The following is a 15,990-nucleotide window of genomic DNA, read 5'->3' as shown; positions in this document are numbered from 1 at the left end:
TCTGCAGTTGCTGAACACAGTCTCACAAATACAAAATATTGCTTGACGAAACAAAAGTTTTGTCCCAGGCTACTACAAAATTCGGCTTTTGTAATTAAAGAGGTTGTAGAAATAAGAATGTGCGAGAAGAACTTCAGCCGTGACAGCGGATATAGCCATGCGGGTGCATAGAAGCAAGCTCTCGATGCAGAGAAGAGGCAGACGTTGACACCATCTGCGACAGTATTAGATAATTGCCGTACAATCAGATGCCGCCTATGAACGATACAAGCCCATCACAGCAGTGGTTTTGACAGTCAGTTGCTCCTGACGTAGACGATGGAGATAATCGTCGAAACCTCGACGTTTTACCCTGAACTGACATGGCAAGAAGTCCGAGAATGTTTCATACGTCAGTGCCGTCGCCAAAGACTTCGTTTTCATATTCTACATGAAGGCACATGGACTAGAAAGGTAGGCGATTCCGGAAAGTAAGCTCTGATTGGTCAGCGACGTGTTACGTCACTTGGCAGCCAGCGCTGGCGCAGTCGCGCACTGGAAATCTCACACGCTTAACCAGTTTTCATGTCTCTTTTCATTCGATTTTGAGCACCTCATTGATGGGATTCAAGATGATTCCAAAGAATTAGTTTTTGAAATATTCGAAAGGAAATGTTAAGCGGTAAAAGTACCGATAACGACACTTAATATCTAAGGCTAGTTGTAAATGATCGTCACTAAAACTTACGGCTAAAGAACGCGACTACGGTGAATATTTTACAGTTTTACGTTCTACTTTAGTTCAGTCATAATTAGAGAATATTATGATAGAGATGACGAAACTTATTTGATGAAGTTGACGTTGAAAATTTAACTCGAAGTTGCTGAAGACGACGCATTCCAGAGAAGATGCTTCGTTGCATCCCATTTGGCTCTGTTATTCAAAAAATTAATGCGGATGAAAGTTTTCGTTCTTACGTATAAATCAATTATTTTCTTTTTGATTGCGGGAAATCTTGGTTGTACTAGTGCTGCTAATGATTCCATCACACGTTTGCAACGTGAAATGTTTGCTGCACGAGAAAACGCAAAAATAATTTCGAAATCTGATATTGTAGCAAACCATCCAGGCGATGGAGAAGTAAGCCCACCTTTGGAAACTACACTTATCCATTCTTGTTAGCTGTCAATTCTGCATCGATATGCAGCTGTGAAAAGTCAAAAAAGTGAATTTATTAATGTAACTAGCTCCCGCAGCACGAAATACCTTTGAACAGTGGAGTTTCTTAAAACGTCCCGCACCTTATCAATATGGATTTTACCTATACAAATGTAATCCCGGAATTTCATTACTCTCCATTAACTACTTATTGGTGTTGCTATTTTGTTCCGCCAGTGTATAACGCTTCAAAGGGACTTGCGTGGCCCTCTAAGGTGGCGACTAATATTTGGTGCGGTGAACGTACTTTGAGCAAAGCAAAAATAATTTTCGGAAAAATATTGCAACTGTTTGGAACATTACTACTCCGGAGGTAATATACAGTATTTTCCACGTAAAGTGGACTCTACCAGTATTTAATGTTTAGCATAAGACGGAAAAATTCTAGAAATATGAATATCCCAATGCGGATGAAACTCTTGAGTACGATTACTGTCACTGAACATGATTGCAATTTCTGTCTAAAGTTTTCACAAGATGTCAAGTTCCTCTGACAAGGAATGGCTCAAATGGCTCTGAGCACTATGCGACTCAACTGCTTAGGTCATCAGTCGCCTAGAACTTAGAACTAATTAAACCTAACTAACCTAAGGACATCACACACATCCATGCCCGAGGCAGGATTCGAACCTGCGGCCGTAGCGGTCGCTCGGTTCCAGACTGTAGCGCCTTCAACCGCACGGCCACTCCGGCCGGACAAGGAATGTTGCGCTTTAATTGAGAATTGACTGGAAAGCAATCTGCTCATTTTTACGACTCATTGACGTTTTCTCACATTTAGATGGAACTATTGCTTCTATATTTAGAACTCTGATCTTCTGAATACCTTTTCGTGCCCACTTCCTTGCCGTTGTCTTGAATGACCGTACACTTTTTAAGGCGTCTATGCTGCATCTTTGTGCTAGAGTGTGAAACAGAGCATCAAATGGTTCAAATGGCTTTGAGGACTATGGGACTTAACAGCTATGGTCATCAGTCCCCTAGAACTTAGAACTACTTAAACCTAACTAACCTAAGGACATCACACAACACCCAGTCATCACGAGGCAGAAAAAATCCCTGACCCCGCCGGGAATCGAACCCGGGAGCCCGGGCGCGGGAAGCGAGAACGCTACCGCACGACCACGAGCTGCGGACAAACAGAGCATCAGGTGATGGTCTTATAAGGTGTACAATACTGGGTAATTAAAAAAAATAGTTCCTCGTCCACGCCGTTCTAGTCGCCATGTCATCCCATTCATTCCTTGCGGCGTCATTCGGATGTGGACGGGGGGAGGGGGGGGGGTGTCAGCGCATCGCTCTGCCGGCCGTTTCGCAGACTGCACACATGGAGCCGCCACTACTCGGTCGAGAAAGCTCCTCAATTGACGCCATGAGGCTGAGTGCTCCTCGTACCAAGAAAAAAATTTGGCAGTACTGGGAATCCCAGCCCGGGTCCTTCACATGGCAGACATCTATGCTTACCATAATACTGAGTAATTCAATTTTCAAATTTATGAAAATGAAGAGAAGTCTTAATTTCACATATCTAAGACGCCAACCGCAGATCACACCACAAACGATCCTAACGCTACAACTACAACTAATGCAGTTGACTAGGTTCGAACTAGGAGGACTGAAGTGCTTACCGTTCAACTGAATGGGAAGTAATTTGCTGTTAGACTGGCATTTGCTAGCAACTGCTTCGGTAGACATATTAATACTCATTGCGAGCTGAAGTCACGGCAGTAGAGCCGTCGATTGCTATGAAAACTTGAATAACGACATTTACATAGCTGAGAAGGTAATCTGCTAAAAGGAAGATACTCAACGTGATAGCAAGAGTAAGTAAATAATTTTGGCAGGATGTTTTACGTCGTATAGAACATATGGGTAACTCACACATGCGCAAGAAGACTAATTTTCAGTATGCTCACTTGATTGCATAGCACTAGAGTAACAAGTGAGTGGGGAACATCTCATCCGCCCTAAAAATATTACAAAATGTCTACAGACAAAAGCTGATCATTCTCAGCACACATCATGATCCCTAGTGACTTAACAGTTGTTTCTGCCTGGTTCAGCAACAGTAATCCAATTTTCAAATAAAAAGAAAATATCTGTAGTAGATATTTATTTTATAAGTGAGACGTTTCGCGTTAGTGGCACATCGTCAGAAATTCGGTAGATTAACTATAACGTATTTATGACATAAAGTTGTGTTTACGAGCCTATCCGTCCTATGCTACGTAACTATTCACTTAAGTAACTTGCCTTAGATAGCGTAAACCACACTGGTCAAAAAGTAAACACTGAATGGAGTGTAACCGCAGTCGTCAAATATAAAAACGGAAGTCTGAAAAGGGAAATAATTTTTTATAAAAATACCTTCTCAAACACAGCTACTAGAACGGACTTTCCGTATCTGTTGGCGCAAAGAACCAAACCGGCAGTTATTACACAATCACACTCACCAAATCTCGGAGAAAACTGGTGTGGACAGAATTGCGAAGAACAGGCATATCGCACAACACTAGACAATATCTGTGCTGTTCTGACGTGAATGAACAGTTGACTGTAAGCGCCAAGCGATGGCACTATCCGTGTGTGGTATATGGCCATCGTTACTCATTGAACGATAATTAAAAAACAGTACTACAAGTCAGTGCCAGTAGTACATAGTTCAAATAAATTAATGGATATTAAATGATACCTTAAAAGTAGTTAAAATAACATGAGCACCTACTAGGAGGTAGCTGCGAAAAACAATTCTTCGTTTGCGGAGGATCTAAATGTTAGCGGGCACGCCGAACTGACAACAGGTAATGGCAGAAGTAAAGCTGTGAGTACCGGGCGTGAGTCGTGCTTCGGTTGCTCAGTTGGTAGAGCACTTGCCCGCGAAAGGCAAAGGTCCGGAGTTCGAGTCTCGGTCGGGCACACAGTTTTAATCTGCCAGGAAGTTTCATATCAGCGCACACTCCGCTGCAGAGTGAAAATCTCATTCTGGTAACAACAGATTGTTTGCAAATCATTCACGTGGCAAAGTTTACTCTACGGGGGAGTTGGAACATTAAAATTTTTGAGACATTGGTAAGATTTGAGTCTCAAAGAGCAACTTGTCACTAAGAACAGCATTTATATAACACTATGATGACAGCTTTACAAAAGTTTCATTAGCCTCTATGGTTAAGCAACCGCCAGCAGGACTTTCGTTTGTCACCCATCAGTATGAACTCTTGTATACTCCTCTGCTTTTCAACTTCATAATTGTTTTAACTACTTTTAAGGTATTATTTAGTAACTATTAATTTATTATTAATTATTACTATTTATTAAGTGTATTTATTAAATACACTTCTGGCACTGTCTTGTACCATTGTTTTTAATTATCCTTCAATATGTAAATGATGACTATATAACAGGCACCGCGAGCTCCATAGATTGGCGCTTTCAGTCAGCTGTTCATTCGCGTTAGAACAGTAAGCGACACGCTGTCGCACCCAACACGCTTCACAGCGCATATTGTCTGCTGTTGTGCAATATGCCTGTTCACTGCAGTCCTATCCACACACCGGGTTTCTCCATGATTTGGTGAGTGTGACTGTCTGACAACTCCAGGTTTGGTTCTTCGTGCTCACAGATACGGAAAGGCCGTTATGTTTTAGTAGGAATTTTTATAAAAAATTAGTTCCCTTTTCAGGCTTCCACTTTTATATTTGACGATTGTGATTACACTCCACTCAATGTTTACTTTTTGACTAGGACGGTTCACGCTGTCTAATGCAAGTTCTTTTTATAAGTTACTCAAGTCAACAGATACTTAACAGCGGTTGGATAGGCTCGTGGCCACAACCTTAGGTAATACGTAGACTATTGCAAATTTACAGAAATTCTGAAGATGCGCCACCAACCCGAAACGCATCAATTTTAAAATAAATATCTGCAGCTGAGACTGGCTTAAAAGTTTTTAAAACGTCATTAGGACAATAGGTACCCACCAATTGCAAAATTCACTAACCAGCTGTGCAGTGTATCAGCATTGTCTCCGTGGTCAAGCGGTAGATCATAAAACACACATCATACTGACAAATGCATGAAATGTTTCAAGAGGTCAAGAAGAATAGCAGTCCTTAAGGGTCAGCTGGGTGGACAATTTCGTCTTGAAAAGTTCATATGCATTAGCGTCCAATATCCAGTGGATGTGGAAATTCAGGTGCTTGAACTCGACGCCTCCATTACCGATACAGTGCAGATGTCTGAAAGATATAGCGAAGCGCTTGCGGGGAAAAAGCGTCACTCACTCACCCCCGACAAACTTTTTTTTTGCAGTATCGTTCTTCCTTCTTCACCGCGCCTCCTCCCAGTACTATACAACTCCTAGTTTTCACTAGCTCACCCCTAGTACTTCTTGCTTAGACTCCCTACCAAACGATAGTCGTACGCTCTCCTTGTTGGCTGCTATTGCAATGTTAGCACCAGAGCTATCACGAGTATCCATTTACGACAGTGCTGGACAGTTATTGGCAACAGTTCACCACATCCATAACAGATACACTCCTGGAAATGGAAAAAAGAACACATTGACACCGGTGTGTCAGACCCACCATACTTGCTCCTGACACTGCGAGAGGGCTGTACAAGCAATGATCACACGCACGGCACAGCGGACACACCAGGAACCGCGGTGTTGGCCGTCGAATGGCGCTAGCTGCGCAGCATTTGTGCACCGCCGCCGTCAGTGTCAGCCAGTTTGCCGTGGCATACGGAGCTCCATCGCAGTCTTTAACACTGGTGGCATGCCGCGACAGCGTGGACGTGAACCGTATGTGCAGTTGACGGACTTGGAGCGAGGGCGTATAGTGGGCATGCGGGAGGCCGGGTGGACGTACCGCCGAATTGCTCAACACGTGGGGCGTGAGGTCTCCACATTACATCGATGTTGTCGCCAGTGGTCGGCGGAAGGTGCACGTGCCCGTCGACCTGGGACCGGACCGCAGCGACGCACGGATGCACGCCAAGACCGTAGGATCCTACGCAGTGCCGTAGGGGACCGCACCGCCACTTCCCAGCAAATTAGGGACACTGTTGCTCCTGGGGTATCGGCGAGGACCATTCGCAACCGTCTCCATGAAGTTGGGCTACGGTCCCGCACACCGTTAGGCCGTCTTCCGCTCACGCCCCAACATCGTGCAGCCCGCCTCCAGTGGTGTCGCGACAGGCGTGAATGGAGGGACGAATGGAGACGTGTCGTCTTCAGCGATGCGAGTCGCTTCTGCCTTGGTGCCAATGATGGTCGTATGCGTGTTTGGCGCCGTGCAGGTGAGTGCCACAATCAGGACTGCATACGACCGAGGCACACAGGGCCAACACCCGGCATCATGGTGTGGGGAGCGATCTCCTACACTGGCCGTACACCACTGGTGATCGTCGAGGGGACACTGAATAGTGCACGGTACATCCAAACCGTCATCGAACCCATCGTTCTACCATTCCTAGACCGGCAAGGGAACTTGCTGTTCCAACAGGACAATGCACGTCCGCATGTATCCCGTGCCACCCAACGTGCTCTAGAAGGTGTAAGTCAACTACCCTGGCCAGCAAGATCTCCGGATCTGTCCCCCATTGAGCATGTTTGGGACTGGATGAAGCGTCGTCTCACGCGGTCTGCACGTCCAGCACGAACGCTGGTCCAACTGAGGCGCCAGGTGGAAATGGCATGGCAAGCCGTTCCACAGGACTACATCCAGCATCTCTACGATCGTCTCCATGGGAAAATAGCAGCCTGCATTGCTGCGCAAGGTGGATATACACTGTACTAGTGCCGACATTGTGCATGCTCTGTTGCCTGTGTCTATGTGCCTGTGGTTCTGTCAGTGTGATCATGTGATGTATCTGACCCCAGGAATGTGTCAATAAAGTTTCCCCTTCCTGGGACAATGAATTCACGGTGTTCTTATTTCAATTTCCAGGAGTGTATTTCCATAAGTTCGGCTACAGTGTCCCCACACGAACTTCAGCTGCATCATTTCCTATGTCACGAAATTTTCCATTTGTGCTGGCACGCTGCATCGTCTGTGATCAGTACAGTTATTGTAATCAATTCCCTAATATCAGAGAACATGTTATAGTACGTAATGAACTGTGTAAAACTGTTTGACTTCCACAGCGTTTCTATTCTTGCGGCATCGTGGCCCTGATCAGGACTGGGGTGTGATTGCCTGTACGCTTGCGAACACAGTACAACAACGAGACTCATTGTTGGGTCGGGAGAAGCATTGAGCTCCAGTGCAGTTGTCGGTCACTAATGACACATTTGCCAGAGCAGGCCATACGGCGGAAGTGTTTCCGGCACAGTTTCTGAAGGTCGCCCTTCGTGGAAACCGCGACTGCGGATTCAGAGATAGGTCCCAAATTGAGGCAACCTACATGGTCGAGCTCAAAAAGTTTCGGTGCATGGAAGTATAATACAGAATTAGAGGATAGTTCCAAAACCCGTATAAACTTGAAATTTAGTATATGAATTGGTCCCGTGTAATAAGAAATTATATCTTATATATAATTATATATATTTACTGGCCAAGATTGGTTACAGAATTGGACCAATAGTTAAGCAGCAGCATACGTCTAGTGAAAATTACGTACAATTTTTCATTTTCCAACCAAACATCGGCAATGGTAAAAGGATCTTTGACTTAACAATATGTTAACCGGCTGCAATGTATTTGCTTTTACAATATCATATAATAGATTAACGGCTGGCACTAAGAATTGCGAGCCAATAATTTACCGTCTACGAATTTATAAATTGTTCATCTCTAATAAAATCGTCAATGGAGCTTACAAAATTACGTTTCTTCTTTACGTTTTTCCATTAATGACTCTCCCATTTCGTTTTACTACCTGTTGAACGGTCCCTCTTTCGATACATGAACTAGTTACCGTGCCCTGAAACACGCAAGCAGACGGAACGAACTGTCTCGTTTTTGTTCTACCGTGGCGTGCCCAAGCCGAAACCGGGTAAGCAGGTCATCGGAACAGTCGGGATAATTTTATTCCGACCACTGTACTTGCGCCGGAAAAAAGCGTCGGCATTTTTATAGAAGATCCCATCGAGGGCATCTTGTGCCTCATTTTAATGTCACTGGCTTATTGTTTTATTGTTCTTTTGTACATCCTTTATATTTTTAAGCGTCATTAGCTTTATTCATATCGTATCTAATTAGATATGGCCATAAGTTCGGCTACAGTGTCCCCACACAAACTTCAGCTGCATCCTTTCCTATGTCACGAAATTTTCCATTTGTGCTGGCACGCTGCGTCCTCTGTGATCTTGCCTCTTTTGTATATAATGATTACTACGTTCCGATTAAAAAATTGTAGGCCACAATTTTGTATATTTGACTGGAAACTGGAACGTATCCATCTTCACACCGTTACTGTGGTTACTCCTGAGGTGCTTTTAAGCCATCTTCGATCTACAGATGTTACATTCATGTCCCCAGAGAGGACATCTTGTGTCTAATTTCAATGTCAATGTTTTACTGTTTTGTCGTTTTTTGGTACTAATTTTATATTTTTTAGCGTCATTGGTACTGTTCCTCTTCTTATTCTTTTGCTTGAGCCTTTGTCCCGCAGTCTTCGCAGAATCGGCACAGTTACAATAGGATTTGGCATGGTTAATTCGAAGGGGTGGCCGGATGCGCTTCCTGCCACTACCCTGTAGCCCTGGAACAGAATCAGTGTATGTCAGCTGTCTGCGTCTAGTGTAAATCATGAAAGAGTGCAAACGTGTTGCAAATGTCTACGAATCGTGTAACTGAGGCGGGACGCGGGGACCAGCCCGGTACTCACCTAGTGGGATGGGGAAAACCGCCTAAAAACCACATCCAGGCTGGCGTTGGTAAACCGCTGGGCGGATTCGATCCGTGGCCGGCGGGCCTACCCGAGTCCAGGAGGCAGCGCATTAGCGCTCTCGTCTAACTTGGCGGGTCGTCATTGGTACTGTTCCTATTGTAAGTAATATAGTTACTATTACCTGTTTTGCATAAAATGATTATTACGTTCTGAGTCAAAATTTGTGAGCCACACTTCTATATCTTTGGCTAGAAATGGCAAAATATGGATTTCTTACCATTACTATGGCTACTGGTGGCGTCTTTGTAGGTAATATTTGCACAACAAAATGTCACACACGAATTCTCATAGAGGGCACTTTTGGTCTAGCTCGAATGTTAATGGTTTATTTCTTTATTACGCTTATTTCTCATGTTATTTTATTATATTTTATGCAAGCCTATTTTTATACTTACGTGACTGTGGTCGTAAGCCAAATATTTCATACTACAATTGTATTTTTACTGACGTTATTCGTATCTGACGGCCTCCGACTATCACTGCCGTAATGCTGGAGATGATGGGTGGAGCTTTCGCTCTTTATGCGACGGCAGTTGTATGTCACACAGCTGCTGCTTTCAAACCAGACTAGAGCAGTTAGTGGTCCATGCCACAATTTCCAGCAGCCAGCAAGGGTATCTCGCCTTCTATTTATACTGCAGTAATATTAACACAACTTTCATGTTACTCCATTTACAGAGTATGTAACGGTGTGAGGATGATAAGACTTTGATCAAAACCGGTCACATGTTTTTAAAAATAAAATAAAATGGTTTATGAGTTCTAGATTGTTTTTATTATATTTTAATAAGATTTTATGACCGTGACATCTCCTAAAACAGTTTCCAAAAATTTTAACCTGCGACAGTAACTAGTCCCACAGTGTATCCTCGGGATAATCAGTAAGGCTCACGCAAAGTCACTGTATGGAGCACGCGAAGTATAGGTGCCATCTAGTGAGACGAAAGGAAAACAAAATTTGCAATCAAGAACATCAACAGTTCATTGTGTGGCAACTTTAAAAGATTGCCTGCCTCGGTGACGGATGCATTTCCCTATCACGTGAAAAAAAAATTCCTAGATATGATGAAAATGGAGAATCTTATTTTTCTCGATGGCTGTCAATCAGAAAATGCCACGCTATTTGCGAGTCAACTCACAACTAATAATCGAAGCTAAGTAGCCGAAAATCAACACAAAACAATCTAAATTAATTACCAAGCGGAACTCCAAATCTAAAGTGCGGTCGTCGTACATAAACTGTGTATGTTGTGCAGCTGATAGTTAAATACTACAGAGCGAACTGGTTTTAGGAGACCACATGGTAATCGACTTTGTATTTTTTTTTTTTTTATATTTATCGTACGTGAAGTTCAGAGCTCAAACATCATTATCCACAAATAGTTCGATGAGACTCTCAAAAATTCTCTAGAAAATAGACTTTGACATTTTTACAGCGTCTTTAATACCCTAAACTAAGAGTAGTTATTCTGATGGAATGTGTGGCTCTGTGGTAGAATGCTTGTGTACCACATGGAGATACCATGCTCAATTACCGGCTGATGCAAATTTTTAAATAAATTTGCATGTTTTATGTGCATTTCTGTGAAGCATAAAATTAAAACAGAATGTGAATCTGTAATACTTTTCAAATTTAAACCATCTTTTTTAAAAGATCGGTAATTAATAATTTATATTAGGTCTCCAACTTTGCTTCCGCCGTTTTGCAATAGACGGCAGTAGCGGCAAGTGGGGCCCAAGTGGTTGGTCATAGGTGTAATGCAATACGTTTAGACGTCTGTAAACATAATGCCATAAAAATATTAGTCAATTTATGATTGCATCATAAGGTTGTTCTCGATTAAGTACGTCAACTTACGCACCCATTTCTCGCCATTTGTGGGAAGTTTTAATTTTCTGCTTTAACACGAATAAATCTGCCACTGTGGCTCTTAAAAAGCTGGGTAAGACCGATGGTGAGGGAACTATTAGTGGAAGAACGTGCAGAGAATGTTTTCAACGCCTTACGAACGGTGGTTTTGATGTCGAAGACGGCATGGCGGTGGAAGACAGAACGTTTTCGTAGCTAGTGAAACAGACGAAGAAAGTCACAGGACATCTTTATCGAAAGCAATTGATACGTTCGACTCCATCACTGAAACACAAACGGCCACAATACAGCGACAGACACGTAAAGGTAATTTTACAGCAGGTCAGTGTTCGACCCCATGTCGCAAAACCCGTCAAAATATACATGGAAACGTTGAAATGAGAAGTCCTATCCCTCCCGCCGTATTCTCCATACGTTGCTCTCTCTGACTATCACCTTTTTGATCAGTGGCATACAGTCTGGCTGACCAGCACTTCCGATCATATGAACAAGTGCAAAATTGAATCGATTCATGGATCCCCACAAAAGACGCCCAGTTCTTCGTATGCTATCCGAAAGATGGGAGAATGTAGTGACCAGCGATGGGCAATCCTATGAATCATAATTTTTTTGTAAGTTTTTCACAATAAAGCCCCGAACTTCGAGAAAAAATGGTGGAAGCAAAGTTGTAGACCTAGTAGTTGGAATGAAAACTGGACTTTTGTACGCGATATGTAATTAGAAATAAGATGTGCATTTTCAAAAGAATGACAAGTATGTGTTAACTGGATACAGCTGATGAATTTTATATTTAAATGAAGTAGGTATTCGAACTGAATCGGAAAAAAGAGAAAGAAATAATGACCAAACCGAGGCTCAAACCAGTGATTATCTATCTCGAGCAGTCTGATTTGTTTCCCTCTTAACATGCCTCTCTCAGGGGGCACCGCCTTACCGGAGTACTGTCCACGCTGGCGGGAGATCTTGTGTGCTCCTGTGAAGCTGAGAGCTATACCGGCTGTAGCATAGCTATCCCGCAGGTCCAACCCAGCCAGAAGGGTCTCAGCGGACGAGGCAGACAAAGTGTGCTCACAAGGACCCATCTTGCCTGTTTTTCCATTCCTCACATATCCCGTATGTAGCTATTCCTTTGGGCACGGGGAGCCTTTGAGGTGCAGTGAAAGCTATGCTCCTAGAGGAGAAAACCCTAAAGACAAATCCTGCTAGCTCAGGAGCAGGAAAGTGGCAGCCCCACTGCTGAGCTAACCATGCGCAACCCCTGTAACGCATCCAAGGCACATTTATCATTACCAAAATTCTTACAAGCGTGCCTCGGATAACGGTAGAACCCTGAAAGATGAAAAAGGCTAGACGGATTGGCTTACGAGTCGCCACGTGGAATGCTAGAAGTCTGCATAACCCAGAAGATGCCAAAATTGTTTACATGAGAATAAATCAGTAATTATTTATGGCCGCTGTGAAGAGAATGGAGGCACGGACATGGAACAGGATTTTTGGTGAGTGACCATTTGGTAAGGCAAGTGAAGAACCTCAGTGGAAACAGTAAGAGGACATCATGTCTCACTATAAGATATAGGTATGGAGATGTAACACTTGTTAATGGATATGCACCAACACATTCATATAATTGATTCGTCTAGAGGAGGAGCAATGGACCTACCTTCTTCAGTGCGGACGCACCAGTATGTCCAACTTCCTGCGGGAATCTCTGACTAGCGAGCATGGAGGAAATGCACAGGGACAGCGAATAGATGGTGCTCGGTGGGAATGTGGGTCGGCTGTGAGGCGTGCAGAGATGGTCAGTCCAGCTGCGATAACACTGTGTCCTGGATGGCTCAGTGGTTAACGCGCCTGCCTAGTAAGCAGGAGATCCTGGGTTCGAATCCCGGTCCGGTACACATTTTCGCTGATTCTGCGTAATGTCGCGATGCAACTGATGTCAGTAGCCTCTTCCCTTTCCTTCCTCCCCCCCCCCGCCCCCCCCCCCCCAACCAACCACCATCAATTTACGTATAAGAAATTGAAGTAACTCAACAGATTGCAGATAGAAAAATAAAGAAACTGAAGAACAATAAGGCACCAGGAGAAGATAGGATAACTGCAGAGGTGTTGAAGACAGCAGGTGGAATACTTCAGAAACGGATATACAGTCTCATAAGTGAAGTATGGAGAAAGGAGGAAATTCCGAAAGAGTGGAGGTCACCTACCATTATCCCACTGCACAAAAAGAACACTAAAAGGGACTGTAGTAATTATAAAGGTATCTCTTTACTAAGTGTATCATACAAACTGCTATCATTAATAATTTTTGAAAGGCTGAAGCGTTTTTCTGAAGATATTGTTGGAAAGTACAACGCAGGTTTTTGGGAGGAATATCAACCATGGATCAAATTTTCACCAGGAGACAAATCCAGGAGAAGTGCTGGGACTTCAGCCATCAGTTCCTGGTAATATTTGGAGTTTTCCCAAAGAAGTATGACAGTATACACAGTTCAAGTATGTGTTGTAGTTGTGGTCTTCAGTCCTGAGACTGGTTTGATGCAGCTCTCCATGCTACTCTATCCTGTGCAAGCTTCATCATCTCCCAGTACCTACTGCAACCTACATCCTTCTGAATCTGCTTAGTGTATTCATCTCTTGGTCTCCCTCTACGATTTTTACCCTCCACGCTGCCCTCCAATGCTAAATTTGTGATCCCTTGATGCCTCAAAACATGTCCTACCAACCGATCCCTTCTTCTAGTCAAGTTGTGCCACAAACTTCTCTTCTCCCCAATCCTATTCAATACCTCCTCATTAGTTACGTGATCTACCCACCTTATCTTCAGCATTCTTCTGTAGCACCACATTTCGAAAGCTTCTATTCTCTTCTTGTCCAAACTGGTTATCGTCCATGTTTCACTTCCATAAATGGCTACACTCCATACAAATACTTTCAGAAACGACTTCCTGACACTTAAATCTATACTCGATGTTAACAAATTTCTCTTCTTCAGAAACGATTTCCTTGCCATTGCCAGTCTACATTTTATATCCTCTCTACTTCGACCATCATCAGTTATTTTACTCCCTAAATAGCAAAACTCCTTTACTACTTTAAGTGTCTCATTTCCTAATCTAATCCCCTCAGCATCACCCGATTTAATTTGACTACATTCCATTATCCTCGTTTTGCTTTTGTTGATGTTCATCTTATATCCTCCTTTCAAGACACTGTCCATTCCGTTCAACTGCTCTTCCAAGTCCTTTGCTGTCTCTGACAGAATTACAATGTCATCGGCGAACCTCAAAGTTTTTAATTCTTCTCCATGAATTTTAATACCTACTCCGAATTTTTCTTTTGTTTCCTTTACTGCTTGCTCAATATACAGATTGAATAACATCGGGGAGAGGCTACAACCCTGTCTCACTCCTTTCCCAACCACTGCTTCCCTTTCATGCCCCTCGACTCTTATAACTGCCATCTGGTTTCTGTACAAATTGTAAATAGCCTTTCGCTCCCTGTATTTTACCCCTGCCACCTTCAGAATTTGAAAGAGAGTATTCCAGTTAACGTTGTCAAAAGCTTTCTGTAAGTCTACAAATGCTAGAAACGTACGTTTGCCTTTTCTTAATCTTTCTTCTAAGATACGTCGTAAGGTTAGTATTGCCACACGTGTTCCAACATTTCTACGGAATCCAAACTGATCTTCCCCGAGGTCCGCTTCTACCAGTTTTTCCATTCGTCTGTAAAGAATTCGCGTTAGTATTTTGCAGCTGTGACTTATTAAACTGATAGTTCGGTAATTTTCACATCTGTCAACACCTGCTTTCTTTGGTATTGGAATTATTATATTCTTCTTGAAGTCTGTGGGTATTTCGCCTGTCTCATACATCTTGCTCACCAGATGGTAGAGTTTTGTCATGACTGGCTCTCCCAAGGCCATCAGTAGTTCTAATGGAATGTTGTCTACTCCCGGGGCCTTGTTTCGACTCAGGTCTTTCAGTGCTCTGTCAAACTCTTCACGCAGTATCTTATCTCCCATTTCATCTTCAACTACATCCTCTTCCATTTCCATAATACTGTCCTCAAGTACATCGTCCTTGTATAAACCCTCTATATACTCCTTCCACTTTTCTGCCTTCCCTTCTTTGCTTAGAACTGGGTTGCCATCTGAGCTCTTGATATTCATACAAGTGGTTCTCTTCTCTCCAAAGGTCTCTTTAATTTTCCTGTAGGCAGTATCTATCTTACCCCTAGTGAGACAAGCCTCTACATCCTTACATTTGTCCTCTAGCCATCGCTGCTTAGCCATTTTGCACTTTCTGTCGATCTCATTTTTGAGACGTTTGTATTCCCTTTTGCCTGCTTCATTTACTGCATTTTTATATTTTCTCCTTTCATCAATTAAATTCAATATTTCTTCTGTTACCCAAGGATTTCTATTAGCCCTCGTCTTTTTACCTACTTGATCCTCTGCTGCCTTCACTACTTCATCCCTCAGAGCTACCCATTCTTCTTCTACTGTATTTCTTTCCCCCATTCCTGTCAATTGTTCCCTTATGCTCTCCCTGAAACTCTCTACAACCTCTGGTTCTTTCAGTTTATCCAGGTCCCATCTCCTTAAATTCCCACCTTTTTGCAGTTTCTTCGGTTTCAATCTGCAGTTCATAACCAATAGATTGTGGTCAGAATCCATATCTGCCCCTGGAAATGTCTTACAATTTAAAACCTGGTTCCTAAATCTCTGTCTTACCATTATATAATCTATCTGATACCTATTAGTATCTCCAGGATTCTTCCAGGTATACAACCTTCTTTTATGATTCTTGAACCAAGTGTTAGCTATGATTAAGTTATGCTCTGTGCAAAATTCTACAAGGCGGCTTCCTCTTTCATTTCTTCCCCCCAATCCATATTCACCTACTATGTTTCCTTCTCTCCCTTTTCCTACTGACGAATTCCAGTCACCCATGACTATTAAATTTTCGTCTCCCTTCACTACCTGAATAATTTCTTTTATCTCGTCATACATTTCATCAATTTCTTC

At 43.0% G+C, this 15,990-nt stretch overlaps 1 protein-coding gene and 1 non-coding gene across 7 annotated transcripts in view; one reads left to right on the top strand and one right to left on the bottom strand.

Moving 5' to 3' along the window:
* The window catches only part of LOC126248944 (organic cation transporter protein), a 308,493-nt gene that overhangs the window by 158,973 nt on the left and 133,530 nt on the right, over nt 1-15,990 (bottom strand). The window lies entirely within an intron of this gene.
* Nucleotides 12,785-12,859, top strand: Trnat-agu (transfer RNA threonine (anticodon AGU)). Its single transcript has one exon. It is a non-coding gene; the product is annotated as a tRNA-Thr (tRNA).

The sequence above is a fragment of the Schistocerca nitens genome, chromosome 3, assembly GCF_023898315.1.
Source record: "Schistocerca nitens isolate TAMUIC-IGC-003100 chromosome 3, iqSchNite1.1, whole genome shotgun sequence".
NCBI classification, from domain to species: Eukaryota; Metazoa; Arthropoda; class Insecta; order Orthoptera; family Acrididae; genus Schistocerca; species Schistocerca nitens.
Note: the sequence above shows the minus strand (reverse complement) of the source record. Positions and strands in the feature narration are given on the sequence as shown.